The sequence below is a fragment of the Equus caballus genome, unplaced genomic scaffold (genome assembly GCF_041296265.1).
Source record: "Equus caballus isolate H_3958 breed thoroughbred unplaced genomic scaffold, TB-T2T haplotype1-0000340, whole genome shotgun sequence".
Taxonomy (NCBI): domain Eukaryota; kingdom Metazoa; phylum Chordata; class Mammalia; order Perissodactyla; family Equidae; genus Equus; species Equus caballus.
This window is the reverse complement of record NW_027221872.1, coordinates 30833-57675: the sequence shown is the minus strand read 5'-3', so window position 1 is coordinate 57675 and position 26843 is coordinate 30833. Positions and strand designations below refer to the sequence as shown.

Genomic DNA, 26843 nt, shown 5'->3' with positions numbered 1-26843 from the left:
GGCTTTCCAGGCACAATTCCCAGAGCTTTGGAATGACCTCTTACGAATCTCTAGCTGCTGGAGGCTTAGTAGTTCTTGAGAAATCATTTGGAGTGGAAAATCCATTCCTGCATGAATTCCTCACATTCCTCTAGTTAGATCTGATCTTTTTCTCCTAAGAACACTCAAGAGCTTTATTTATATCTTTACAGGGACATTACCTTCCACTTAGTAATAAAGTTATTTGTGTACATACTTGTTCCCACTGGTAGATTTTAAATATCTGAAAAGGAGGTGGTTAATTGCAGCTGATAGCTCTCATGGAGCATAGCACAAAAACACAATGACCATCACATGGTGAGGGCACAGTGAGCCCTAATAGAAGGGTTAGGGAAGGAATTGGTGTACTATGTGTTCACATACGACTTCAACTTCATCTGTCTAAAGTCAACTTCTAAGATGACGCATTATAGCAAGTTGGTCTATGTACTTTTCATTCAAGCTATTCCCCTCCTTCTCTCAAGGAAGAAGAAACCAACTGATAAGATAAAAGTGTGCTGGACTCAACACATCCGTTGAAGAACCTTTCTTGCACTCCCACTTACACTATTTCTTGAACTACTCTCAGGATCCTGATTTCAGTAACATTTGACCACCAAGAACATTAGAGTTATGAAGGTGGTAACATATAAAATACTCAATTAAAAAGAGAGAGGAAAAGAAAGGGAATGAAAAAGGAAAGAATGGAGTAGCTGGAACAGGTCCACCTAACGTGTCGGGTCCCCGCATGGTCCCAGGGCCTACTGACGGGAGCTGTCAAGTGAGGACGTTTCTTTAAAATCTTGCAGGCTGTTTTGACACGTAGGAAGTGTGTAAAGATTTGTGCCTCATTTGGATCACTCACGCCCATGGAGCTATTTGTCAGACAGGCACCTGAGACCCTGCTGAACATGGTGACTGAGAAGAGAATGATTAACAACCTTTTTGAGCTTTTTCAGGAAGTAATTTTATTCACATTTCAAGAACCACAGGGTATCCCAGAATCCAAGTTCTCCTTTTCTTGTTTCTGTTAGATTTATTCTTTGGCTCTATTTTAAGGTCTCCTAAAAATACTTTTAACTGCTAAATATGTCTCCTCTCAGGTCACTTACAGAGCCCCCAGTGAACTGGAACTGCCCAGCGGTGACGAGCTTCAGATCTTACCTGTACTTCCATCTCTGACAGAACTGTTTTTCATTTTTTTTTAACCAAAGAGTTTACAGGAACAAATCCCCCTTATTGTCTTAAAACTAAGAAGCTCAGTGGACTTGTCACAGAAGGTGAGGAGCAAAAAGAGGTAATTGGCTAAAATTCTGAAAAGAGGGACAAAAGGAGAATAAAAGAAAACAGGAGAAGTTCCCCTCTGACCAGGAGAGACCTGTGTTCACGAACTGGGCTCCATTATGCACAGCATCTTCTGTCTGCCATATGAATGGAGAATAGAAAGTGTTGGGAGAGAGAGAGAGGTGGGGCAGGCCATTAGTGGAGAAAACAGACTAGTGGAAGAGTGAGCAGAGCAGAAACTAGATGAATGAACACGTGGTTCGAGGGAAGAAGATTCTGTCCAGCTTCCTCAGGGCACGTCACACCCCTCTCCAGGCCAAGCAGTGCCTTTGCGCTGGATTAGGACTGAGAGAGGCTCAATCGAGCAAATGCTGCTCTATCTACACACAGAAATCCCTTCGTGATAAATAATCAACCTCAGTTGTTCTTTTATAATGGGTCATTAGTAACTCTGGCAAAAAAGTGCTAAGACACCAGTTCTTGCTGCTGAGTCAAGAAAAGATCCTCAGGTTTACAGAAGGTTCACTATTTCTCCCATGCTGAATCATCCCACCACTTTAGCATGCTTCTTCTTCTTGTTCCTAGTTACTACCCCACACTCAATGAAAAGAATCTTTATTACCCAAAATCCTTATTCCTAAGTATCTGAACCTGTTTGTAGATAATCTATGACTATTGAGATTGTGGAGTAAACTCAAACAAAAATGTTCCTGTCACTATATTTGCAAACCAAATTGGAAAAAAACCTTATCTAATTCAGTCAGACAATTTACCTTCAAAGCAGACAGTTTAATCCAGTCCCTCTCCCCAAAGGCCACAGTCCCGTGGCTATTATCGCTTGTTCCTGCTTTATTTGGAAGACTAGCTACTCCCTTCACTCATCACCCTCCTCCAGTCCCTAGGGGTTTGCTCTGGGAAACAAGCATTGATGACCCCGTGCTTAAGAATTCCTGTGTCTAAGGGCAAAGGAAACAGGTGGTGTATGTGTGTGCCTGTTTGTGTGTGTGTGTGTGTGTGTGTGTGTGTGTGTGTGTGTGTGTGTGTGTTTGAATCAAAGGTTTCCTCCAGAAGACCTGGAAGAGTGATGAGGACCACTCTCACTTCAGACTGCCATAGACACCTCAAAGATCAGCCTTAAATGGCAAAGCACCAGCTAGATCTCTCAGGGAAGGAGGCTCCCTCAGCCATCACCCCAGTCCCCAGTCCCAACTAGAAGATAATTGCTTTAGCAAAGGACATGGGTGTTCTTCAAGTTTCTTGGGGAGATGCTTGGGAGGGTTACAAAGATTTGAACTTCTTTGCAAAAAGTTTTCTTTTGCCTTTGGGAAAAGCCAGACTTAGCCTGCCATGTTTTCTCCTACATGAAGTTCCCTTAGTCACCTTGTGAACCTACAGTAGTCTATGTCCCCAAAGGCGGCCTTACACAATCTCCATAATTGTATGTGGAGCCCTTTGGGGGGTTTCAGGAGATGAGCTGCAGCAAAGGCAGTGGTGGCCTTTGACTTAGGGGTTTGGGGAGGAACACGACCAATAAGGAGAAAACTCAGGAGCTGACATGAGACAAACTACTCCTTCCAAGAACCAGATGCTAATTTAGTGGTGATGGGGTGATAAGGTAGAAAATTGGGGTGTAGGGTAACAGCCCTATTTATATACCTGTCTCCTTCCACTGGACTGTCAGCTCCTGAAGAGCCAGTGCTGTGGCTTGTTCATCATAGTAGCTGAGTGTCTGGCCCAGAGGAGGGACTCAGGAAGTCTCTACTGCCTAAACTGTGAATTTTATTGAAATATGATAATTTAAACATATTTCCAAGTAGTTAAAGTCTGGAACAGAAGGCAATGCTTTTTCTGGATCAATCCCTATAGATAGTACTGAATAGAATGACTCAAAGGACATCGACAGTGTGTTTTCCATTCTCTTCTCTCCCTCCCCCAACAGCCCTTAAAAGTGTTCCTGTTCAGTTGTCTATACCTAGATCTGGATCATCTGCATCCAGACCTGGACAGACACACTCACACTCATTATATGTTAGGGGTCTAATTCAGGCCATCTGCTCTTTCATAAAAAGTGACAGCTTTTAGATTCCTTTAATGTTTCTGCTTATAAAAGATCATAGCTCTGTATAATAATTGGTCTTTTCCTACTAATTGGTGACAACTTGAATCCCCTTTTACCTGAGCATCAAAACGTTTTGAATATTAACTGAGCTTCACGACCTCTCAGTGTGCTTTGTGCCGTGTGTCTGTGGTAGAGATGGGTCAACTGGTCCACTGAAGCACCGCCCGCTCCGGGGCTTGTGGGGGATCTCAGGGCCCGTCACCGACAGCATCACACACAGGCCACGGGCAGCCCAGACCCAAAGCCATGTGAAAGTGGCCGTCCCTGCACTGTAGAATACTGCTGTACGTAAGACCTGGCTTTTCTCCAAACCCTGTGCCTATCCCATTTGATTTCTAAAAGTCCAGTCAGTCAAACAACTCATTTCACATTTCACTGGTGTGATCAGTCAACAGAAAGAAAGGACTCTAATCATGTATGTGCACAAATACTTCAGCAAAAGCGTGTTTTAAAGGGATTCATACCATGTGCTTGATTTAAATGTTAAATGACCTAAGCATCGTTTGGGGGAAATTTACCAATACTTTAGCTATGTCTGTGCTTATACGAGTTGATATTTTTGTAATAAAGTGCACCCATTTGTTTACTATATAGATTTATAATTAATTATGTAAAAATAATTATGTAATAATTACATACTACATAATATTAATTATATAATAAAATCACATAAACTCAATAATATAATTATTAAAATTATATTTTATAATTTTTATATTTTATTATATAATTATATTATTTTAATTCATTACATGTAATTAATATAACATAATTTATAGATTATATATTAAAATAAAGTCATTGTTTGTAAGAGCAATATTTTTAAAAGTATTAATATTTGTATATTGCTTTCTAGTTTAAAAGCTTGAGTAATACTGATGCAAACCATAGGCCAATTCAGGGAAATCCAGAATGTGGTATGAGCTGGAATCCACAGGACTCCGGAGGGTTATGTGAGGAAAAGTGAGCTTCCTCCGTAATCTCACCCCTTCCAGACAATATATATATATATATATATATATGTTAGATGAAAGCAGCATTAATATCTTATCTAGTAATTTTGATAATGAGGTTTTTTGAGCAGTTTCTGGCACACAAACCTCCCAGAATTTCCCAGATTTGAAATTAGAAGACTGTAGAAATAGAGTATTACCAGGGACAAAACTTACATAGTTTAAAAGGGGTAAAAAGTCATGACACCTAGGCTGACTGCACAAGAATCACATGAAGACACTTGTTAAATTGGTAGGTCGATTGGCAAAGTCTGAACGAGGTCTATAGGTTCAAAAATTGTACTGTATCAGCACTGATTTCCTAACTAATTATGCTAGTTACATAAGATATCCTTATTCTTTAGGAAATTTATATGGAACTATTTAGGGGTAAAGGAGCATCAGACCCACAACACACTCTTAAAGAGTTCAGAAAAAAATGTGGATAGGTAAGTTGATAGACAGGTAGGCAGGTAGAAAGGAAAAACAATGAAGCAAATGTGCTAAGATGTAACATCAGGAAACCAGGTAAAGGATATATACGGGAATTCTTTGTACTACTCTTGCAAATTTTTTCTAAGTTTTAAATTATTTCAAAATAAAAAGTAAAACAAGAACAACAACATTACTGGGCACCACTGCCAGAAATTTGACTCAGTAACGTCTGATAAAGGCTTGGCATCTGCATGTTTTAAAAAATTTCCAGAGTATTTTGATGCATGTTTTGATCCCCTGGTCTGGAGCACTGGAAAATGAACAATCAAACAACACTGCACAGCTTTCTTCCATCCATAAATGAAATAATATAAAATCCCAGCACTGCTGTGACACGGCTTCCATAGGAGGATGTGTGTTTTATAACTTATAATAATAACTGTTTACTCTCCATTCAATTCACTTAGTATTTGCTTAATGCCTTTAGTACATTAGAATAAGTTAGAATGAAAATATCCTTTACCTGCTGTTGTCTGCTAAATACATTTTTAGAAGGTATGTGATTAGCTACTCTAAACAGCATTCCAAAGGTATCTTACCTCTGCAAATGTTTGGAGCAGTTTACTTGAGCAAAGGCCTGTGGAAGAATAGCATCACAATGCGACCTTGTGCTGAAAGCATGTAAAAACTCTTAGAATCCTGAAGCAGGAATTCCACTGTTGTAAAATCCACTGCACTGTTAGCTGGAAACTGAAAATTAAGAAGGAAAAAACACATAAGAATGAGTATACAACACAAAAACATCTTTGTAAAGCCAATCTAATATTAATTATGGAAGTTAAGAAGAGTACGCATTCACACCTACATGCCACTCCTAATTTATCGCTCTGGTGTAAAAAGCAACAATTAAACAGGCTTTGTTGGAGATAAAGTTCTTGGAGTTGCTTCTGGTATTGTGTATTCAGATTCCAGGAGTTCCCTAAACACGGTCAACTTCAAAATAAAAGTTAAGTGAAAGAACATTATCCTCTTCAGAAAAGAGAGAGAATCACCAAATGAGTTAAACAACAGATTTTGAAAACTGAGGTTGTTTCATACACAAATTACTGTGGAGGCATTGGAAGAGTCACATTTTGGTGGTAGGCGTGTAAGTTCTATGTGGTACCTCTCAATCAACTCAGTTATCACGTTGAGATTTACCTTCACATTCCATTACATGAAATGTAATACTAGGTTTATTGAAAATAATGTGTGCTCTCTCTCTGCACAACACAACTTCAGCAAAAAATAAACAATTTGGGTAAAAGTGAGCTGTGGGCAAAAGAAGCTGGCAGAATTTTTGTCCCCTGTAAATTAGTAAAGTGAGTTAATCTACAAATAATGATTTAATGGTATAACAATTTTCTCTCAAGAAACTAAATTACTTACATTAAATTCTCAAACCAATTAGAGGTTAGTGGCAATAATTTCAAAGATTTAAAAAGTTAAGAACAGTGAAGATAAGTAACTTTCTAATGTCACCAAAACTCAGATCAGAAAAAATTCTTTCCATTACTAAGATAGAATGCTACATAGTTTTCAAAGGCATTTAGAATAACCATGCTACAATGTGTTTGTTTTGTTTTCTTTTAATGTTCATCGTTTCAGAGACTCTGTTATATTCTGAAACATCAGCATAGTTTTTTTACTGGAACTGTGAGGTAAAGTAACAGAGTTCCTCTGTTTTTCTTTTTTTTCTTTTTGAGGAAGATCAGCCCTGAGCTAACATCTGCCAATCCTCTTTTTGCTGAGGAAGACTGGCCCTGAGCTAACATCCGTGCCCATCCTTCTCTACGTTCTATGTGGGACGCCTACCACAGCATGGCTTGCCAAGCGGTGGCATGTCCGCACCTGGGATCCAAACCAGCGAACCCCAGGCCGCCAAAGCGGAATGTGCACTTAACTGCTGCACCACCGGGCCGGCCCCCAGAGTTCCTCTGTATCACTTACACAAGAAGCATTTGTTTATGAAATACTGAAAGATGAAATGAAAATAAAAAGATTTTAATACTTAATTATACAACATTCAGAAATTCTAATCTAATCTGATGGTTATAGCCAAGCTTCTGGCTTCTCCTTTATCAAACAAACACTATTATTTCCTTACAAAACACTTTTAGTTGGGGGCTGGCCCAGTGGCACAGCAGTTAAGTTCGCATGTTCTGCTCCTTGGCGGCCCGGGGTTCACCGGTTCGGATCCCGGGTGCGGACAGGGCACTGCTTGGCAAGCCATGCTGTGGCAGGCGTCCCACATATAAAGTAGAGGAAGATGGGTACAGATGTTAGCTCAGGGCCAGGCTTCCTCAGTAAAAAGAGGAGGACTGGCAGTAGTTAGCTCAGGGCTAATCTTCCTCAAAAAAAAAACCAAAAACACATTTTTAGTTATTTTTTAAATCAATGAGTTTAAATTCCTGTGGGAAAAGAGAGATGAGAGATGCTACACATAGGACAGCATGTAGACTAGATGAATCCAGTAAGTCTCCTGAGGAGGAGAAACTGGACACAACTTCTTTTAAGGGTGCTTCTCCAAGGCAGTCAGTGTTCAGGAGGGCTTACATTCTTGAATCAATCATTTGACTTCTGTCATACAAAAATCCTTTACTAAGATTTGGGCAAAAGGGAAATAAACATAAATTCAGTACTTAGACACAACGTAAAGAAATCTACACGGTTTAAACAGTTTAATGCTTATATAGGTCAATAATTATTTAGATTAAAGTAAATATAGATAACAAAGCCAGAAAAAACTATTAGTCATTTTCCATACAATTTTCTATGAATGGATCTAAGGATACGAGTTTGCTATACTGAAGTTAAACACATATGCATAACTCAACAGCTGAGGATACTATTAAAAGATATTAAACAAGGGGCTGGCCCCGTGGCGGAGTGGTTAAGTTTGTGCACTCCGCAGCAGGCGGCCCGGTGTTTCGTTGGTTCAAATCCTGGGCGCGGACATGGCACTGCTCATCAGACCACACTGAGGCAGCGTCCCACATGCCACAACTAGAAGAACCCACAACGAAGAATACACAACTATGTACCGGGGGGCTTTGGGGAGAAAAAGGAAAAAATAAAATCTTTAAAGAAAAAAAAAGATATTAAACAAAATCATAAACTGTGATTTTTCCAATTCAAAATTATTTTGGAGCAGAAGGCACTTTTGTACTTCTATTATGTATTCTTCACAAGTCAGTAAACATTAGGCATCAGATTCTTCTAGACCAAGGGTCAATAAATTACACACACAATGATTCCAAAAATGACTTTTTAGCAGAAGCAAAAGTCACCATCTTTTCACTTCTCTCCCTACTGCCAGTTAGAGCTGCTGCCCACTACCTCTGAGCTGCGTGTAAGAGTGAAACACGGCCCACCGCTGGAAAACAGACAGATAGAAGATGGCAACCAAATACCCTCTGTTTGAAACCAAATCTCGTTCAAGATCATACACGGTTTATGGATTTTCTCTTTTGAGAGACTCCACTAAATTATGCCCCTAGTAAAAGATATGAAAAGTGTTTCTATATATCTTGTAAAACTGCTTTGAAGACATGTCCAGTAGGTTGTTCCATGTCCCTTAAATAATAATACCCCTAATAAATAAGTTCCATAAGTTAAAGACAATGCCTGGAAAGTATCTTTATTTTAAAAATTGGTAACTTTTAAAAAGAGACATTCATGCAACATCTACCACGTATAAGTCATAAGTCGCTAATTAGGAGCTTTAAATCCCCTGGAGGAATTTTTAAAAATATAAAAATTTTCAAAGAGTTTACACTTCAGGGGAAAGAGAGAGAGAACTGGTATACCTACTATAGAATACGTTTTTGCTTTTGTTCTGTCTTAGCTTCCAGGAAGCTGAGTGTTCAAATCTGTATTCAAGTGATGCAATAATTGTTTGCATATGTTTTACGGTAAAGCTATCTTTCTGATTCTTTATTACCTGGCTCTTGTGCCTTTAAACCTAACTTAAACCCTCTTGTAATCAGATTGTTATTTAATAGCCCTCATACTCACAGTTACTTTTTAAAAGTTGACAGGATATAAGTAATAAATAAAGTAATACATAGAATAAATAGATCACTTCATGTTAGGAGTTCAAAAAAATCAAGAACTGAACATCCTAGTAATGGTTACACTTTGCTTTTTATTTGTTTGTTTTTTGAGGAAGATTAGCCCTGAGCTAACATCTGCTGCCAATCCTCCTCTTTTTGCTGAGGAAGACTGGCCCTGAGCTAAGATCCGTGTCCATCTTCCTCCACTTTACATGTGGGATGCCTGCCACAGCATGGCTTGCCAAGCGGTGCCATGTCTGTACCCGGGATCCGAACCGGCACCTGGAATCTGAACTGGCAAAGCCCGGGTGGCCAAAGTGGAACTTGTGAACTTAACCACTGCGCCACGCCACGGGGCTGGCCCCTACACTTTGCTTTTTAAAGGTACAGCAATACATACCTGTTTGACTCTGGATAAATCACTTACCCTCTCAGGGCTAGTTTTCTTCATCATACAACAATGGGCTTTAATAACATTAGATCAGTGCTTTTCACATCTTTTTCTTCTTAGCAGAGAAACTTTCTTTTTCAAATCTTACATGGAATTTCCAAATATAAACAGATAAAAGGAAGCTGCATGACTAAAGTCGGAGTTGAGGGCCAGAGGCCACTTACCAGGCTCCCCATTCACCAACCTTTCCTCCTCCAGTCTGTGGCAACTCCAGAGGTGCTGCAAGAGGTTCTGTACCACGTACTTTAAAAGCCACCAACTAAGTGCTGGAATATAGTCTTTGGTGGTTCTAAAATTCACTACGCACCACAGCCAAAGCTTTCCTATTCCTTATCCCTACAGCTTAGATAGAAACCTTGATACATTATTTTTAAAATTAGTACATGAAATGTGGTCAGAGTTTGCATGTTAAACCTAATGAGAAATTAAAAAAAATCTAAATAATTCTATTTGTATATCTGAATAAACTGTAAAATATGGTTTAAAAAGTTTTAAACATTATTAAAAATTATATATTCACAACATCCAGTAACATCAACAATGATACCATTAAGAGTCATAAGCTCTGTTCAACCAGCTGTCACAAATTCCTATTTGAAATTAGAATTAAAAATGAATAATTAAGAAGTAAATGACAAATTTTTTATTAATTCATCTTCACATCCCATGGAATATATCTCCTAGTCTCACTTTAACACAACACTGCTAAATACAAAATAAAAGATTCATACCTTTGTAGAGATTTTCATATAGGCTCTCAATGGTTAAAAGCAAGTTCTTTTCCATAACTAATCCAAATATAGCCAACCAATGTTTTCTAAAGCACTGTAACAAATGTATTAGAGTCCATGGTGGTTTCAAGTACAGCATCTAAAAAGTATTTAGAAAAAAATAGCATCTATTGATTTATTTATTATTCCTATTATTAAAAAGTACCTATTCAGGAATTCCTACATACATTTTTGGGCAAAATATAGTTAAATTCTTTTTAAACTAAAAAGATGTTTTATTAAAGCCAATCATAATCTTAAAGGCTAATTCCATTGCAAATTGCTTTTGTAAAATTCATATTTGTATTAGTCCTTATAGTTTCAGAAACTATATGTGTGAAAAGCAAGCACAGTTCTAATTGGAAAAAGCATAGTTTTAACCAGCAAAGGGCATCAATCTACTTTTCAACACAGTCATTTCTTTGAGGAAATCAGTCTAGTTATTTCATATAATTGGAAAAAATCTATATAGAAAAAGTTGTCAACTATGCTCGACACTTGCTACACTCTTGCAAAGACATGTATAAAAAGAGACTGAGGGGCTGGCCCCGTGGCCAAGTGGTTAAGTTCTCCCGCTCCACTGCAGGCGGCCCAGTGTTTCATGAGTTCGAATCCTGGGTGCGGACATGGCACTGCTCATCAAGCCACGCTGAGGCGGAATCCCACGTGCCACAACTAGAAGGACCCAAAACTAAGAATATACAACTATGTACTGGGGGACTTTGGGGAGAAAAAGGAAAAAAATAAAATCTTTCAAAAAAAAAAAAGATTGATCACTTAGTACCTCAAGACGTCAGCATGGCCTTTTTGGAAGCATTCACATGCAATGATTTTCCTAGACTCTATTAGGAAATATCTAATTTATGTCAACCCTCCTAGAAGCATCTGATCATTCTTCATCTTGGTTCAACACTTGATAATAACCAAGCAGCAAACACATCATATTGGCAAACATTAGCATCTCCGTGAACATCTGGAATAGATACAGTCTATAGTTGATGGGGAATAATGTTTCTCCCAGCTATAAATGTCAACAGCAAACAAACCTTAAACTAAACTAAAAAGGCCACTATTGCCAAATGCTGTGTTTTACTGATTGCAGAAAAGATGTGAGTCTAAAGAAAATTCAAGATATCTTGCTAATAAGATCAAATTTATACTCTGATTCTCATATTTACATGACATAAGCCAAAATATATACTTCTTTGAATACATATTGCTAGGGGAATTCCCTATACAAGACATTTTGACTCACATATGAGAGAAATTTTTCTGAATTCAACTTCAGCTCCATGAGGCAAGGTGTTTGACACTAGTAGATTCACAATAAATATTTGTTCACTGAAAAAATGAATAAAATATAGTCCTGGTCTTTAGGAAATGTCCATCAATTAATTTTCAAAAAGTATTTTCAAAAACTTCAAAAAAAAACCATAATATTATATAGATTAGTACAATGAAGCTTACACATTTTATACAAGAAATATTTCTTAAAGTAAGGTAACAAATCTTTAGCAATAAAAGAGAAATTTTCATCTATTAGGGTTGAAATAATCACCTCCATCCAAAGGTTTCCAAAAGCAATTTTCATTTCTGTTTCTAATATTGAAGATAAAGTTGTTCCAAGAGATTTTTCAAGGTCAGATATGATGCTTTCAAGTAGAATGAGTAGTCCAGAATTTGTAGATTCTTCCTCATAGCTCTCTTCCAAAGGTGCTGCTTCTTTAAAAAAACCAGTTACAGGCTTTATTTAGGACACGAATAGTAAACATTTCACATATACAGTTAGTATTAAGCCATAATTAATAAATACTTTATGTATATAATTAGTATTTGAATTACTTGGAAAACAAACCAATACTTTCTTTAGAAACATGTATCTCTAGTATACTTGTTTTAGATGCAAGATAAATATACTATGTTAGCCAATGCTTTATCTTTTTGACAAAAGGCAACTAAATATTTTTACTAAAATAGAAATTTAAGAAATGAGTGTGATATTTTAACTACAATTTTATTTTTATTTTCCACAAAAGGAAAAATTCAAAAAATGCTTTACATATATTTATAATAGAAAACCAAGAACTATGGATCAAAATGTTTTGCTTCCAAAAATAGTATATTTTTCCAATTGCTGCTCACATCAAGAAGGATGAAATATGTTATGAAAGCACCAAAATCTCCAGCTTAACTGCCTTTACACCCTCTCCTTTTAAAATGAGCTTTTATTATTTTAATTAATATCATTTCATTAACATTACTATTTTGATACCTGAAAAGAACTGCAATTTCTTTATTGGAAAATTCAAAATATTAAGTGGTTTATCTCTAGACATACAAACTAAGGATTAAAAATGACAGTCATATAATGGGCAAACTGAAAGTATGTGACCCCTGAAAAACCATACACTGGAATATCCTGTTACCTCTAATAAATGCCATTTTGAATTTTATGACAAAAGAAATTTTATTACCAAAAAGGTCAAAAAAGTAGCATGTGTACATATGAATTTTTCTATAATTATATGTAAAAGGTACATACAATATTAGAGATTTCAATAATTACACTCCCCACAGAGGAAAAAGGTGGGATGTATTTTTAAATTATGTCAGATTTAATATAATATACCATCAAATAACAAGCTATAGAACAGATTATTCTGGTCAAGAAAAAGAGATTAAACAACAGTATGGCCTTTAGCTTTTTTAAGTATTAGTTTAAAATTAAAAAATAATTATTACTAGAGTCCCTCAAGTTTCTCTATTACTGAGTTTTTACTGTATTAATAGAAGGTTATGAATATAAGGCTAATTGTAGAAAGAAACAAAAAAATTCTCTCCACCTCAAATGAATATTTCCTGTAGCTACTATTAATTTAAAATCCATACTCTTCAAGGTACAAAATAGCATGCATACAGTGATTATAAATATGTAAAAATGTGAGTGTGCAGACAAAAATTCAAATTAATTTGTAAAAGTGTATGTAGAAGGCAATAATGTTAATTATGTTTTCTTTTGGATTACCATTATAGCATTCATTTATTTCTACCATTTATGTGCCAGCAAATATTCCAAACAATGTTATTTTAAATGTACAAGATGAAAATTTACTATTAATTCCAATTGTTATCAATAATCTTAGTATATAAAATAAGATATATTTCTAATTATTTGTAGTAAGAATACTACCTGCTTTCAATTGTTGCTTAGATATACAGGGCTGATGACATACATCTGTGTTCAGAGATAAGTTTAACAACTCTGCACTCAATTATTCTTTACTGAGTGACTTCACACCACTTATTAGGCCTTTGTTTCTTAAATTTCTATCATACCTAAGGTTGAGGTTAGGAGTAAAAAATATTTTATTTTTTGTAAGATAAATCACACAGCAACTCAAAATACATGGGATCTAATCAGAGGTTGGTGATTCTCAGCATACATATTAACAAAGGATAGCAATTTTTTTAACAGAAAAGATAAAGGAATTAACACATAGCAGAGGCACATCATATGAGTTTTTGAGGATAATAATAATTATTATATATCAAAAGTTTTCCTGGTACCAGGCACTGTTCTAAGCACTTTACACATATCAATCCATTTAATTCTCACAACAAACCTCCTAGGTGGGAGTGGTACTAATCTTATCGCCATTTCACAGATGAGAACCTGAGGTGTAAAAAGTTTAAGTAACTTGTCCAAAGTTATACCTGGTACGTGGAAGCCAGATTTGAACACAAGAATACGATCATCCAAAAAGAAATAAATAGAGAGCCACAGTAAGAGAAATAATTTACACAGGGCAGGCAATTACAAATTTAGTCTGAGGGAGCATAAGACAAATGGTGTAAATTTGCTATTTGCAGAAAGAAGTCGGTATAATTAGAGCATAGTGCAGGAGACCAATTTACGTGGCTAGAGAGAAAGGCAAGGACCTTAACAAATGCAAAGACATTTTTAAGGGCTTCAATGGGGAAGTGACATGATCACATCTGTGTCTGTTAAATTGTTATTCTGGAGTCCAGCAGGCTTCCGGCTTTTGTTAATGGCAGAACAGCTTGATCAGACTAACTTTCCCACAGATGAGAATTAGAAAATCTGAACAACAACAGAAAACTATCTGAAGGCTCTCGAGAGCACTAAAATGTAGGCAGAAGCTAGAAGAGGGTCTACCCTCAAGACAGACACTACACTGGTGAAAACAAGAAGTTTCTATCTTTTCGCCTGAGGGCATTCCCCAATTCATCAACGGCTTATGACAGAAAGCCACAGTCTTAGTGGCTTGAAATGTCAGAAGACAATGTTCAGGACTGGCCAGGGCAGATAGAAAGTTAAAGGCGAAACTGAAGAAGGGAGGAAACCACAGAGTAGGTGAGCCCTAAAAGCTGCACATAAATTCTGCCTAGAAAAAACAACACACTGCCAAGAGATGAAGCAATCAACAGAACCAGATTCTGATATGACACAGATGTTGAAGGTATCTGATTGGGAATTTAAAATAATTTTGATTAATATGCTAAAGGATATGGAAAAGTTAATGGAAAAGGGAAATAGCATGCAAAATCAAATGGGCAGTTTCCGCACAGATGAAAATTATAAGAATCAAATGGAAGTGGCTAGCAATTAAAAAAAAAGCAGTTATCAGAAATGAAGAATGCCTTTGACAGGCTCCTCAGCAGACTTGAAATACGTGAGGAAAGAAAAACAAATTTGAAGACAAGTCAACAGGAATTACCCAAACTGAAACAAAAAGAGACTAAAAGGTTAAAAAAAAACCCAGAGCTGTGGGACAACATCAAACAGTCTAACATACACACATGTATTAGTTATCTACTGCTGTGTAACAAGTTATCCCAAAACTTAGCAACTTAAAACAAGCATTTATTCTCTCACAGCTCCTAAGAGTCAGGAATCTAGGAGCAAGCTGACTGGATGGTTCTGGCTCAAGTTCTCTCACAAGGCAGGAGCATGGTATTGCCTAGGGTTGCAGCCATTTCAAGGTTAGTTGGCACTCATTCATGTGGCTGTTGGCAGGCCTCAGGCCCTCACTGGTTCTTGGCTGGAGGCTTCAGTTTCTCACTATGTGGGCCTCTCCAGAGGGCTGCTCACATCATGGCAGCCTGCTTCCCCAGAAGAAGTGATCCAAGAGAGAGAGGAAGAAAGAGAGTGACCAAGAAGGAAGTCCCAGTCTTTTATAACCTAATCGCAGAAGTAACATTATCAGTTCTGATGCCTGCTCTTTATTATGCAGTCAACTGAGCCTGGTATGGTGGAGGAGGGGACTACACATAGGCTTTAATACTAAGAGGCAGAGATCATTGGGGTGATCTTGGAGGCTGGCTACTACAATGTAATTCTGTAATAACAGAGGACAAAAGAGGGAATGGAGCAGAAGAAATATCTGAAGAAATAACGACTAAGAATTTTTCAAAACTAAAGACAGGCACCAAACTACAGATCCAAGAAGCTCAGAGAACATCAAACAGCATAACTTCCCTCTTCTCTACCCTGCCCCCACATACACAAACACACACCTGGGCACATCTGCTAAAAACTGCTAAAACAAACTGCTAAAAAAGCAAAAGACAAAGAAAAAAATCCTGAAAACAATGAGAGGGAAAAAAGACACATTATATAAAGAGGAATCAAAACAATTATAGCAGACTTCTCATCAGAAACCACACAAGCTAGAAGAAAATGGAGTGACATCTTTGAAATACCAGAAGAAAAAAAAGTCAACCCAGAATTGCATATCCAGCAAAAATACCTTTCAAAAATAAATAATAAATAATGACATTATCAGGCAAACAAAACTAGAAAATTCATTGCCAACAAACTTACACATGTCAAAGAAAGTTGTTTAGGCAGAAAGAATATGATACCAGACAAAAACCTGAATCTATAAAAAGCAATGAAAAGTGCTAAAAATGGAATGAAAGATTAAAATATTCATTTTTTTATTTTTAAATGCTTTAAACAGTAAATGACTGAAGCAAAAATAGTAGCAAAGTACTATGTGTTTATTATTTCATAAAGGTAAAATATATGACAATGACATCACAAAGCATGAGAGAAAGAAATTGGGAATATACTGTTATAAGATCCTTACACCTCATGTGAAGCAATATAATATTATTTGAAAGTAGGCTTGGATCAAATAAAGACGTATATTGTAAACACTAGGGAAACCATTAAAAAGTTTTTTCAAAAAGGTATAAATAAATCAATAATGGAGATAAAATGGCACCATAAAAAATAACCTAAGAAAGAAAAAGAGAAGAAAAGAGCAGATGAAACAAATAGAAAATAATTAGCAAAATGGTAGATTTTGATCCAACCAAATAAATCAATGATATAAACTCATCAATTAAAAGACAAAAATTGTCAGCTTGGACAAAGTACCAACTCTATGCCATCCTCAAAAAAACTAAAGACTCAGATAGTAAATAGATGTAAATAGATGGAAAAAGATATACCACATAAATACTAACCAAAACAAAACTGGAATAGTGATCTTAACACTAAACAAAGGAGACTTCAGAACCAGGAATATTGTCAGAAACAAAGAGAGATATTATATAATGAGAAAGGGGTAAATTCTCCAAGAAGAGAATCCTAAATAATCCTAAATTTGTATCCATCTTACTACAGAGTTTCATAATATATGAAGTAAAACAAATAGAACTGAAAAGAGAAGTAAACAAATCCACAATTATAGTTGGAGATTTCCATACTCTTCTCTCAGTAATCGTAGAATAAGTAGACAGATAATCAGAAAAGTTATAGAAGACCCAAACAACACTATCAACCAACTTGACCTAATGGAAGTTTATAGAATACTCCACCCACAAGAGCAGAATATACATTCTTTTTAAGTGCACATAAAACATTCACCAACGTAGACCATATTCTTGGCCATAAAACAAACTTTAACAAATTTAAAAGAATAGAAATCCTATAAATTATGTTTTCAAGCCATAGCAGAATTAAAGTACAGATAAATAACAAAAAGATAACTGGAAAAATTGCAAATATTTGGAATTAAGCAGCAAACATCTAAATGACCTATGGGTCAAAAAGGAAATCATAAGGGAAGTTATAAAGGATATTGAATTGAATAAAAATAAACAAACAACATATCAAAATTTGTGGGATGCAGCTAAAGCAGTGCTTAAAAAGAAATCTACAGCAGTCTCAAATAAATGACTTAAGCTTCCACCTTTAGAAACCAGAAAAAGAGCACAAAGGGGCAATGGAAGTGTTCTATATATCAAGGAGGATGCAGGCTACACCAGTGTACCCACTGTCAACATTGTAGAGTTAAGATTTGTGCATTTTAATATTGTATGTTCTTCCTCAAAAAAAAAAAAGAACTGTATGAAGATAACCATATGGGGAACAGAGAGTGGATGGAAATATAGATAGAAGACGGCAGAATTACGGTAATTGTTGCAGCTGGGTACTTTGGAGTTTATCAGCTCTCTTTCATTTTGAATATGTTGAAATTCTCCATAATGAAATTTTTTAAATTAAAAATTTAAAAATACCATTATTACTTTTTGAAGAGTAAATGAAGGAGAGCTAGTGTAGAAGTAGAGAGCATAATTAATCTTAGAGTAGAAAAGGAAGAAAAGAGGAAAAATAACATGGCTTGACATAGGATGGTGGCAGGGGAGATAAAGAAAAGACCATACAAGACTCGCGAATTGACTGGATATAGATTATGAGGGGAAGCCAGGTATCAAAAATGACTCCGAGTTTTCTGGCTTTAGCAAATGGGTGGAAGGTGGGACTTTTTGTTCAGATGGAAACAGTTTAGAAGGAAAGATCAGGAGTTCGTTTCTGGAGACAGTACGTCCCAGATGTCTGTGAGACATCCAAGTAGAGATATCAAATAAGTAGATGAATGTACTAGTCTAGAGTTTAGAAGAGAGATATGGACTGAAGTTACTAACAAGGGGTTGCTGGCCCATATTTAGGATTGTAAATGTAAGTAGAGCACTTAGAATGAGGTATAGTATATAGTATGATAGAAGGGTTCTCCTTTACTATCATTATCAATTAATATTAATTATCATCTTCATCATCCATTTAAGCAATATAAATGTATCCTTATAATAAGGAGGTGTGACTTACACAGTAGGCATGACTATCACCCTTTATAGGAAAAAATAAAAATAAAAACAGGCTCATGTGGAGCATGCTAACGCCAGAATGAAAAGTAAGGTGTGACGCATGGATAAGGATAACAGATTGGAGGTTACCAGAGAAGGGGATTCGGGGAGGGTGAAAGGGGTAAATGGACACATATGTGTGGTGACAGATAAAAACTAGACTATTGGTGGTATACATGATGCAGTCTATATAGAAACTGATATATAATAATGTATTTGTGTGTGTGTGTGTGAGAGAAAGATTGCCCCTGATCTAATATCTGTGTCAATCTTCCTCTATTTTGTACATGGGAGGCTGCTACAGTGGTGTGTAGGTCCACACCTGGGATCCAAACCTATGAAACCCAGGCCACAGAGCACACAAACTTAACCACTACACCTCTGGGCTGGCCCCACATAATAAACTACATCTGAAATTTGCACAATATTATAAGCCAATATGACCTCAATAAAATAATTTTTTTTTAAAAGTAAGGTTTGATTACAAATGTTCATTTCACTACAAAATGTTACATCTGTTAATCCCAAAACACTGATTGCAGAAATAATGGAGAGTTGATAAAGTCTCTTCAATTTAATTTTCATTCTAAGTTGAACTTTAAAAAAATTACATAACAATTATCTCTCAAATCTAGCTTATCTCAAATTCAAACTGATCAACATATTACTAGTTCTATTTCAGCCTTGAACAAACTCCAAAACGATATATTATGTCCTTCATCAAAAAAAATTTAAAACCTAGAGATAGAAATCTCTAATATTTCATTTAATGCCAAAATGAATAACATCTTTGAAGACAGCTAAAATGATAACTGACCAAGCCCCCTTACAAGAAAAATCTTAGGGCTCTTCATTTCTATAATCACTCCATTTCACAGAGAATTCAGGCACAATCATGAAATTGTAAAACTCCCATTTTGCAGTGAATAAAATTCAGACTAAAGCTGCAAATTAAAATTGCTCTGCTTGGTTCCTTCAGAGCTTTTTCTCACATATGATGAATACAATTTTGCTTTACATTGTTAGTTTTACCTTAGAATTAAGTTATGAAAATATCACTTGGGAACGGAAGAAAGGAAGGAGGAGGAAGGAAGGAGGACGAAAAACTCTTATAGAGAGCATCTGATGTACTAGGCACAACTTTAAGTCCTTTATATATATATATTTTTTTTTCTCTAAATACTCACAATAACCTCACGAGGCAAGTATTATTATTCTCCCTATATTTTACACGTAAGAAAACTAAGTGAAGCAACTTTCCAAGGTCACAAAGCTGATAAGTGGCAGACCCAGGACTCCAACTCCAACCCCATAACAGGCACCCAGGACATAAGTGTTACATAACCTACCCTCCCCAACAAACTAATTAGTCGATTAAATAAACTTCTTGCCTCATGACCAAAAAATGTCAGATTTTTATTTCTGAACTACTTTACTGGGATATTAAATTGACTTTCCCCTGCTTTTTCAAAAGTCTTCTAAATATCATACAAATTAAATTGAAATGAAATTTCATGAGATTCAAATCTCATTCTTCTATAGCTTACACATTATAAGAATGTGAGATATAACTGAATATGCTTACCGGCAGATTTAGAAAATTATGCATGTTTCAGATCCTTGGTATGGTGGATACAGTATGATTTTTAAAAATTCTTTGGGATAAGTTGCTATTAAAACAAAAGAGTAAAATGACTATGAAACTCACATGCACAGAATAACAAGAGAACAAGGGAATAATTCCTGGTACTGAAGACAGCATTTTAATACTCAATCATCATTGTTCTCGTCACTCAATCCATCTGCAAATTTAACAAAAGCAACAATCAATCAGCACACTAAAATTCCAGATACTGGGGCTGGCCCCGTGGCCGAGTGGTTAAGTTCGCGTGCTCCGCTGCAGGTGGCCCAGTGTTTCGTTGGTTCGAATCCTGGGCGCGGACATGGCACTGCTCATCAAGCCACGCTGAGGCAGCGTCCCACATGCCACAACCAGAACGACCCACAACGAAGAATGTGCAACTATGTGCCAGGGGGCTTTGGGGAGAAAAAGGAAAAAAAAATCCAGATACTATATGAACAATCTAGGCTGTATTTACAAATCAAAAACATCTAAAAGAAAGAAAACTTTTTAAATAAAAAGAGGAAGGTAAGACACAGTAAAATAATGCCATGAAAATTCTAGATCTAGAATTCAGTAGCATATAGTCATGGGTTTAACAAAGTGGTTAGTTTACTGCTAAAATGGAATAAGATATGCCTATTCAGGAACACAAAGGAAAGAAACATAATCAGCAAGTTAAGTGCCATACTAGAAACCAAATGCTATGAATTCTAGTCTCAGTTCAGTCACTTAGAGATTATAAGTAAATTAGGCGATTACATCATGCTTAAAGCTATCTCAACTTAAAAGACGTTTTTAGGATACATGGGGTTGGAAAAGACACTTAAAACTGCAAGAATAGTCATGAAGTATTTATTGAACAAATATTTTTGAGCATCTGCTCAGGTACTATTCAAAAGTGAACAAAACAAAGTCTCTGGAAACAGACGAATCTGGGTTTGAATCCCTGCTTTCTCACTTACCAGACGTATAACCTTGGGCAAACTGCTTAACCAGGAGGTTTAAAGGAGGAAATTGATATGAAGCACTTGGCCCAACATATGGCAACAGCATGTGCTTTTTAAGTTATATATACTTACTAAGAGTCAGCTTAAATGGCACCTCAACAGCAATGACCTATACTGACATACAACACCAAAACAAATTCTGTATAAACTACAGTTAATATGATTTTTAATACTAAATAGAATTTAAGCCTCTCAGCAGCAGGCTGTGTGTGTTTCATTCACTGCTGCAGCCCCAACACTTACAACAGCATTGGCACAAATATTTGGCAAATAAATGAATCAACAAAAAATATAATAAAAGAAAACATAAAAATGATGGAACAAACGTCTGGTAGGGGAGGTGGCATATAACTTTATTTTTGCCTTTAATTATTTTTACCTTATTATAAAAATAAAATAACTATAGAAAATCAGGAAAATTCAGAAAATATAAAGAAAATTAAAATAACTCATAATTCATCAGCTAAATATAACCAACATTCACTAAGTATATATGCATAATCTAACAAATTTGGAGTTGTACTTTATATTCTTTTAAATCGTATTTTGTTTAATATTACATTTGATTAACATTTTTCAAAATATAGTATTCCCTCATATGGCTATAGCATCGTATATAACTTCTCCAATTGTTACATTGTTTCAAATTTTTTGCTATATAAATAACGCTGTGGTGAACACTATTTATATAAATCACTGTGAGCATCTCTATTTCTTTAGGATACATTTCTAGAAAGAGAATTATATCTTTAGGCTTCTTGATCCACACTGATAAATTGCTCTCCTGAAAGTTACTAACTCATATTCCTAAAGCCCTGAAGCACTGTAAGTATTCCCAGCAGCTGCTGAGAAGGAGGAACTTTCTAAACTTAGAAGCAATAAAAAAAAAAAAAGGAAAAAGTGAAAGCTACAAAATAAAAATTTTTATACATGGGAAATTAATAATATTAAAAACAACAAACAGGAACATATTTGCAGCAAACAATGGGCTGACTAGTTGTATTTCTTCTTTTGTGAATTACCTATTAATAATCTTTGTCCATTTAGGGGAAGAGAATTTTACATATTCCAATCAACCTGCATAAGCTTTTCATATAATGAAGACATGAGAGAATTATCACCTACTGCAGGCCATGAGCAATCAAGTACTATAATGTAACATATTAACCAATCTTCACAACCACTTTTTGATCTGGAGGTTATTAGCTCAGGGCCAGTCTTCCTCAAAAAAAAAAAATGGGGCTAATAAAATTATCTTCCACAAGTACTATAAGGTTTGAATGAGATATTAGCTGTAAAGCACTTGGAAAAGGGTCTGGAGAATAATGGTCATATAAGTGTTATCTATAATTATCATTAATATCTATATCATTATATAATAAAATGCATTTTGCATCAACAAACTAAAAACAATAAAATATTAAGAGTAAGAAAAATTCCCACCGCTTATAAGGACTGGGGCTTTACCAAAATGATAGCTTAGATCAGGGATTAGTTTTGTTAACTGTGTGGCTGTTTAAAATAAAACGTCTTGGGGCCGGCCCCATGGTTGAGTGGTTAAGTTTGCGTGCTCCACTTCAGTGGCCTAGGGTTTCACCGGTTCAGATCCTAGGCGTGGACATGGCCACTGGTCAGGCCATGTTGAGGGAGCGTCCCACATGCCACAACTAGAAGGACCCACAACTAAAATACACAACTATGTACTGGGGGGATTTGGGGAGAAAAAGCAACAAGAAAATAATAATAAAATAAAAAGTCTTATATGTTAGTAACACATACCAAAGTATTTATGGGTAAAAATGATATGATATGTTATCTGGGGTTTGATTCAAACTACTGCAGGAGTTCCAGGAGTTGGGGGAGAAGTAGAAAAGAAAATGAGAAAATAAACAATAGCAAAATGTGGAAAACAAGTGATAGGTACATAGGGATTCATTATATTATTCTCTTCTGCATTTGAAATTTTTCATAAAGAAAAGTAAAAAAAAGACTAAGATGTCCAATTTAATACAATGTGTTTAAATATTTTAACATTTTATTGATTCTAATAAGTCATATTTACTCATGGTTTTCCTTTAAAAGCTCTGAAACATCATACGAACTTACTTCTCAAAATGCATAAGCACTGTATCTGGGATATACCAAGAGCTAATAAATATTTGCAAAGGGAATGAATGAATGGATGGTGGAAGCCTTTTTTCCTCAAAGAGTTAAGACTAAATAGCTGTGCCAAAAGGCTTCTCAGGATTAATATCATGATTAGATTCAGTTTTGGACAAAGTCTTTCATGTCTTATAGTGAAATATGGGTACAGTAAATAACATAAATCCATGATATTTAAAATAATGTGAATCTACATATACAAATAATTCTGAGTTGGGAAGAAACAAATTTTTGAAGCATGAAATAAATCCTCTACACGTGTATATAACAGTGTTGCTCTACACACAGATTTTTTTCTAAAAAGTTATATAAAACATAAAAAACATACTTGGTTCTAAGACTAGAGTGATTTAAAAATGACATAAAAGAAACTAATACAGAAAAAAAAAATTAGGAGGAAATCTATAGACCTTTATTATAAGAACACCTGCTTACTATAGATTCTGACAGACGAGAGGAAAACAGTGCCTGCTTCTGCATCATACTAACTGCATACAGTGACAGACTAGAAACCCAGATCACTTACTGGCCTCATCACTCAACAATGATCTTTACAAAAGGAATTCAAAGTACTGTAATATAGACAACTATACGTTAGAACTATGTTGTCACTATCTGTGAAATACACACATAACCTAAGGTGGTCTAGGAGAAAAAGAAAAAGAAAAATCAAAGACCCCCAAAACCAAAGCCTAATAGAATACCCCAAACGATCACTGTGTTCTGCATTTCACATTCCAATTGTTATAAGTTTCTTAGAAGTTCTGCACCATTTCCCTCCAACGAGTCAGCACCCAAACAAATCTTAATCAGGAAGGACCGTGAGAGAACAATACTTACAAAGTTTTTGAGATTCGAGTTGTATTGACTGACCCCATAGCTTTCGATCTTGATCTTTGAGACTGTCATTGATGAAATGAACTGCAGGTATGGCTTTGTGCTGGGCATGTTTTAGCAGTTTTCCTGCCGTCATACAATCTAGCTCTTGCACAACAACCCAGGGAATTATTAATACAAGTCTGTCAAAGCCTGAAAAATGAAAAGATTTCTTAGAAGTCAACAAGTACTTATTACTAAATTGAACTGCTGTAGGAGAATTTGAAGTTTTTTAAAGTAAGGAATTCACAACCTAAACAAAGAGATAATACATAAAAAATGAAAATTAAAAATAGATGTAAGTGTCAAAAGAATGTTACAAAAACAAATACTATTCGATATCAAACAAGAGAAGTTTAGATTGCTGGGTTAACCTGTGAAGGCTCTGTTGTTGTTTTTTTTTTTACTTAAGCTGATTATGCTTAATACATATGTGCTTAATAGCATACCGAAATGGAAACATACGTGGGGAAAAAACCCCACATCACTGTTAATATAAAATATCAACTCAAATAAGAAAATCAGAATCAGTAAATGTTTTATAAATACCTGTGATTTCTGTTGTCTTCAAAATTTTAGCAAATTTGAGATGATTCATCAGAATATCTGTATCAATTACGATTAGAAGCTTTTTGTCTGAAGCAGTATTTGCTAGAGAAAAACAGCAAAGTTAGGATTTGATGACACCTCATAATAGAGTTGTATAATAACTAAAATTTCGATATCACAGAACTTTGAGAGCATTCTTAAGAGAAGGTATTCCTTTAGACAACAATAACAAAGGTAAATTTACTCCAATTCTTATTTAAGAACAGTAATCAGTGTTTAATTATGCACTCGCAGAATATTATGAATTGCTGAATTTTGACTTCAGCTGAATATGATAAATGGGTGAATTTTCAATCATAAACTAACCTGCCCTAGTAGTAACTATGTTGCCAAACACTGTCCTGCATCACTGGTAATTGTGTGCTTAGGAATTATAAGTTAATTTTAAATATACTCTGAGTAAAATATAATTGAAAAGATAAATATGTGTAAAAGAAAGAAAACGTAAACGTGAGGATCAGATAAGTTAATGCACAGGAAACACTTAGTAAACTGAAAAATGCAATGTGAATGTAAGACAGCATTACTATTTTTATAAACACAAATTGAGAGAGTATACCAACAGATTTTGGATAATATCTGTCATTATCTTCTCCCATAGTGAGAATGATCAAAATTTTATATATAAGAAATCCATGAATAGAAATACCTTTGAGCAATTTGCATTATTTCTGATCAGTGCTTTACATAAATGAAATTGTTAAAAGTTATGATTAAGAGCAAGAATAAAACACAACTCACAACTCTGATTACCGCCCCTTGGCAAAAAGAGAAAGCGAAAATCTTTCTAACCATCTAATAATGTGAGATATATAAAACAAATGATGATAAGACAAATATTAGACCTTATCGTTGTAGCCAAAAGAAATATACTTTCTTAATTTTTAAGAAAGCACAGGAGATCATGAACATTATTATACGCATATAGAGTATACCAGCAGAAGAATGTACATCATCTTCCACCAAGTCAATTTCCAACCTCGTTAACTCTCCAGAAGGTGGAAGCACAGGTAAATCCACACTTTTTCCCACATGCGCAGCACGAGGCTCTTCTACTATCTGCATCTACATTGTAAAGGACTCACAGTAAAATAGTTTGAATTATTTAGTCTGCAGATTAGCAAGAGAAGACGGCAATTAACTGACTTAAGACGAGATGATTTGTGGAAATAAAGAAATTTACAGAAATATGGAGACAGCATGGTAAAAGAATAGAGATTGTAAACACACACAGGGTTTCTAAAAATAGGTCTTTTCTCATTACTTTAATTTAGGCAAGCAAGTTATACAACTGCCTTGAGTCTCAGTTTATGCATCTACAAAATAGGAATGTTAAATACCTATTCCCTTTGAGCATTTGTGTGAGGATTAAGTGAGATAATGTGATGCTCCTCTCACCGAGCCTAGTACATGGTACACCTTCAAAATAACTTAATCCTCATTCCTATTAGCACTTCAAAGTATTTTAGGAGCCAAATATGTTTTTATGTGGATGGTGAGTGCTCTTCTTGAGATTTCTAAGATAGTTTATGAACCATCACAAACTGAAGTCTAGCTCTCAAGACCCTTCTCACTTAGGGGGAGTAGTTCCCTGATGTATTTTGATCCAAAGAAATGAAAATATAATCTGGCTTTAGAGCAAAGGGCAGAGATCTTTCTTCTACCAAGCAGCACTGACCCAGAAGACAGAAAAATACAAAAATTTGAATGCTGTCACAAATAAAAAGCAAACAACATGGTTTTAAAGTCTTCTTTAAATAGAAAACACAAAGTATTCTATGAATCTAAGTTTAATTTAGGACCAGAGACCATAAAATCCTATGCAACAACTCTGAGGGTCAATCAGGAGATTCTAGCAGGGAAATGAAGCAGCAGGTAAAAATAAATATGCAGCACTCTCATTTTCACTGAACAACATTTTCACGTTATTGCTAATTAGAAAAAGGAGGCGAAAACACGTTAATATACTGCATTTTGGCAAGCCTAGGCATAAGCATGCCAAAAGTGTGATAACACTAAATAAAAATCGACATAACTTGTGAGCCATAGGCTGCATGCTCTTCATTCAAAACAGATTAGAGCTTATCAGAAACAAAGGCAAAAAGGTGATCAAGTAAATGTAAATACTTTTCCAAATAATTTTCCATCACTTCATAAAAACTTATATATTGATTTAAGTAGCGATCACTGTTATTTTTATATCACCAAGGTTTTTATGGTCAT

General features: G+C 35.4%; 2 long non-coding RNA genes across 13 annotated transcripts in view; one reads left to right on the top strand and one right to left on the bottom strand.

Moving 5' to 3' along the window:
* LOC138922042 (uncharacterized) overlaps nucleotides 1-8511 on the top strand; it is a 40865-nt gene extending 32354 nt beyond the window's left edge. For 10 of the 12 annotated variants that reach the window (XR_011435159.1, XR_011435160.1, XR_011435153.1 and 7 more), the window contains one exon: nucleotides 1122-4010. This is a non-coding gene — a long non-coding RNA (uncharacterized lncRNA). Of the gene's footprint in view, nucleotides 1-1121; nucleotides 4011-8206 lie in introns of those variants that run through there. The other 2 variants (XR_011435157.1, XR_011435161.1) reach the window with 2 other exon arrangements.
* A 1551-nt stretch (nucleotides 8512-10062) lies between these two features.
* On the bottom strand, nucleotides 10063-26800 carry LOC138922043 (uncharacterized). The gene is made up of 5 exons (XR_011435162.1): nucleotides 25556-26800; nucleotides 24561-24662; nucleotides 23976-24164; nucleotides 11722-11885; nucleotides 10063-10263 (listed from the first exon to the last, which is right to left on the bottom strand). It is a non-coding gene; the product is annotated as an uncharacterized lncRNA (long non-coding RNA).
* Between the last annotated feature and the right edge of the window lie 43 nt (nucleotides 26801-26843).